The 4,259-nt window shown below is 45.4% G+C and overlaps 1 pseudogene; it reads left to right on the top strand.

Moving 5' to 3' along the window:
• Nucleotides 1-2,116: 2,116 nt before the first annotated feature.
• Nucleotides 2,117-2,731, top strand: LOC116659127 (annotated as a pseudogene).
• Nucleotides 2,732-4,259: the final 1,528 nt, after the last annotated feature.

Here is a 4,259-nt window from a genome sequence, read left to right as displayed (position 1 = left end):
GTAACTAACAAGAAAAAAAGGAAGATGTCAGGTTTTAAGGGAAAAATAAAATATATGTCCATACAAAGAGTGGTACACAATGTCCATGGCAGTTTTATATCATACGGTCAAACACTGGGAACAGCCCAGGTGTCTATTACCTGGTGAATGGATAAACAAACTATGGCTTATTCATACAATAGACACTACTCAGCAATTAAAAGCAACCAGTTACTGATAAATACAGATGAGGATCTCGAAACAGTATTTTTTATTTTTCTTCTTTTTCAAAATAATATTTTGAAAGAACCAGATACAAAATACTACATACAATATGATTACATTTATATGATGCTCTAGAAAAGACCCATCTTTTCTAAAGTAGCAGAAAACTGATCAATTTTTGCTTCAGGCTGGTGGTGGGGAAGGAATGGAAATGCATATGAGGAGACTGTGGTACAATAAAAATACACTCGGTCTTTACTCTGGGTTCCTGGCACAGAGCTTCTAAACCCTTGGCATTTCCTGAGTGATGAGTGCCTTTTGTTATTCATAAGGAGACCTGAGTTTATGCTAATCAGGTGATTATTGCTGGGCCCCTTCATCACCTCAGGAAGGGGTCTGGCTGCTAGAGGAACTAAACCTAGTGACTAGAAGACTGGGCCTTCCACCTCCACTCCTGACCCCCGGCGGGGAGGGGCCGGAGGCTGAGTGCGATCACCCATGGTCAATAACTTATCAATCATGCCAACTAATGGAACCTCCATAAAAACCCCTAAACAATGGTGTTCAGAAAGCTTCCAGCTTGGTCGACACATCCAGGTGCTGGGAGGTTGGCACGCCAGAAAGGGCGCGGAAGTTCTGTGCACGACCCAGTCTACGGTATTCTGTTACTTATAGCAGCCTGAACAGACTAAGACAAATGTCCAAGTGTAAGGTTCCACAGGATAAAGCCTATTTTTGAGGGTGGGCAATGGGAGAGGGAAGCTTGTTATAGGTGGTCTGAGGGGCTGGGGCCACAGAGGGCCGACTCTGGGCCGATGAGGGATTTAGGGGACAAGACTGAGGGCCAGTCCAGGAGATCTGTGGAGGAAGGATGCCCTTCCATTAGCCATCCTGCTGGAAGAGATCCAAGATGGGCCCTTTGAACCCACTCTGCTCTCTTCTCCAAGACTCTTGAGTGGTGCCCTATACACCATTAACCCTGTTACTGTTAAGGGTACCCAAGCACTCACTCCACTGTAATAGCTCTGTTCCCATGTGGAACCTTCATTCTTGGTCCATACCCAGGACTCCTCCCACCACCGCCTCTGCCAACTGAATCCAGTGTCTTATATTATTTCTGTCCATGGCTTTATACTCTATTAGATTTTAAATTCCTTTGAGGATAGAAACTCTATCTTACCCATTTTCACTCCCTTCTCCAGAATTTAGAACTGTAATTCACATGTAGCAGGTGCTCGATAAATGTTAAACTAAAAAAAGGAAAAACAAAAACAAAACAAAAAAGTTCTGTGCACACACGCGCACACACATGCACACCCATACGTTGCCCTAAGCATTTTTCCATTGTTCCTGAATTGTAGTTTTTTAAATAAACCTGCAATGGCAGGTAAAGCACTTTCCTGAGTTCTGTCAGTTGTTCTAGTGAATCACTGAATCTTAAGCGGGGTCATGGGAACCCCTGAATTTGTAGCTGGGCAGGCAGACTTGTGGGCAGGCTGGGCAACCCATTTGCAGCTGGTATCTGATATGGAGGCTGTTTCTAGGATTTTAGTACTACAAACAATGCTGCAATGCACATCACTGTGTATATTTTTAAACACAAGTACATCATGTGGCTGCATTCCATCTTTCCATCTCTCTACCTACTTACCTAGATATATAGATACAGAAGCATTCCCAGGGGTAGAATTGCTTGACCAAAGCATATGTGCATTTTTAAATGAATATAATTTATTTTGAAGACCATCTTGCAGATAACATCATAAGGTCAAAATACATTCAACCCAATCTCCCACATGTTCTACATCTAAGAATTATACAATGATTATTTCTTTTAATTAACTACTCTAATACCTCAAAGTACCTTTTGAATTATCAAGAAAAGATCTCATGCCTTTTCCCAACTGGAACCATGATGGGTATGGAAGAGAAGAAAAAGGCAAACCCTTACAAAAAAGTGGAGGAATTTCACAGAGCCTGAGATCATGTGCCTGAAAAAGAAGTTTGCCCAAAAGATGCTTCAAAAGGCAAGGAGGAAGCTTATCTATGAAGAAGTTAATTGCTGTAACAGAATATAGGCAGATAGAACTAGATTCAGATGGCAAGGAGGACAAGAAAGTGGGCAAGTCTGATGTATCTACGGGACCTAAACTGACACTCCTCATTAGGATCACAGGCATCGATGGTGTGAGCCTAGAGATCTGAAAGCTTCTTCATCTTCACAGGATCTTCAAGACACCTTTGTTAAGCTCAACAAGGCTTCAGTTAACACTGGAGGATTGTGGAACCATGTATTGCATGGGGGTAACTGAATCTGACGTCAGAAGATGAATGGATCTACAATCACAGTTACGGCACAATCAACAAGAAGCCAGTTGTCTTGACAGGGAGCACTCTGCCTGCTCCATCTATCGGTAAATATGGCATTATCTGCACCGAGGAGCTTATTCATGACATCCATACTGCTGGCAAATGCTTCAAAGAAGCAAACAACACATCTTGTGACCCTTCCAATTATTTTCTCTAGGAGGGACCAGATTGACAAATCTGACGGGCTTATTAGATGGATGAACTGAGGTGTTGACCATGATTATTATCGTAATCTGGGCAGTTAATAAACAGTGACTGATTTCAAATTGGAAAAAACAATCTAAAAACTCATTCTTCAGGGGTTTGTCCTCAGCTTCCTCTTAAGAATATTATGCTTTAGTAGAAAAATCCCTAGCAGGACCCTTAGCAGGATGTCTAGTCCTGCTCTATCTTTGGCCCAGACCCAGCAGCCCAGGATCAGCTAAACTTGCATTCCCTCCTTTTTAGGGGCTCTAAGCTTCATCACCAGTCACCCAGGCTCACACTCTCAATGTTGCCTTTGGTTTCTCTCTTTCCCTAGTCACCTGAGTCCAAAAGAGCATTCTTCAGCATTAACATTTAATGTTTTGTGTGTGTGTGTGTTTTGCTTTTTAAAAAAGTATAGTTGCTTTACAATGTTGTGTTAGTTTCAGGAGTACAGCCAAGTGATTCAGTTACCTATCTATCCGTCTATCTATTCTTGTTCAGATTCTTTTCCAGTATCATGCTTTTGTTTCTATACACCCTGCCATTGCCTAATTCTGCCCATTAATCACCTCCAATTAGTGGCTTCCTAGTCAGCCTCATAGCTGCTAGTCTCTTTCTCTTTTAGACCTCCCTGTAATAATATTAAGATAAGGCTTCCCTAAATATCTAAATCATGACCGAAATCTAAAATTTAAATGATCCCCCTACAAATTCCTTGGCTAGGTCCTAACCCAACTCCAGAGCTGACCAATCTCCCGTTACTTTCACAAACACCTTTCTCCAGTTAAAACATTCTTGTACGTGTCTAATCTTAAAGAAACATCACAAGTTGAAAGTTGAAATAGCCTTGGATTATAGTATTCTGGACTGTATTTTAATGTTGGGTAGCAAGGCGGCCTCAGGCTGCTGGGCCCAGGGCGATGACTCTGCAGGAACGGCAGCGCCCAGTTTCACAGCAAGGTGCAGCTGACTCCAGGCCGGGCCGAGGGAACACTGAGGGTTCCGTCGGAGCCGCGCACTCGCTGCACTGGGATCTGGTCCTTCCTGATGGCTCACTGGACCGCCGACTCCTTCTGCCAGCTGCCATTTGCCCCCCCAAAAAAGGGAACGGGGTGCCCGACCCCGGGGCCCTGGGCCGGGTACACAAGCGGTGTGAAGCGCGGAGATGAGGATGTAACGCCGGGCAGCGAGCCCACTAAGGCACCAGAACAACGTGGTGCGAGAACGCCTGCCGCACTGGCCCCGCCCCAAGACGCGCGCGCGCGCGCCCGCGGTGCCGACTCCGTTGCAGCCCGCCCCCTTCCCTCCGGCCCAACCAACGGACACTTCCTGCCTCACTCCCAGCCAATCCCTACACTCCACGAAGAATAGCCCTAGGGGGCGTATGGGAAGGTGCATAGAGCGATGGCCACGCCGACCAACCGAATGCCGGAGCCTGCGCGGTGGGGCGGGACTTGGATCTGGCAGTAGCCACTCAGGAGGGAGGGGCGGCCTCAGGG

This window comes from Camelus ferus, chromosome 22 (assembly GCF_009834535.1).
Source record: "Camelus ferus isolate YT-003-E chromosome 22, BCGSAC_Cfer_1.0, whole genome shotgun sequence".
Lineage (NCBI taxonomy): Eukaryota > Metazoa > Chordata > Mammalia > Artiodactyla > Camelidae > Camelus > Camelus ferus.
The sequence above is the reverse complement of the archived record's forward strand: the minus strand, read 5'-3'. Positions and strand labels throughout refer to the sequence as shown.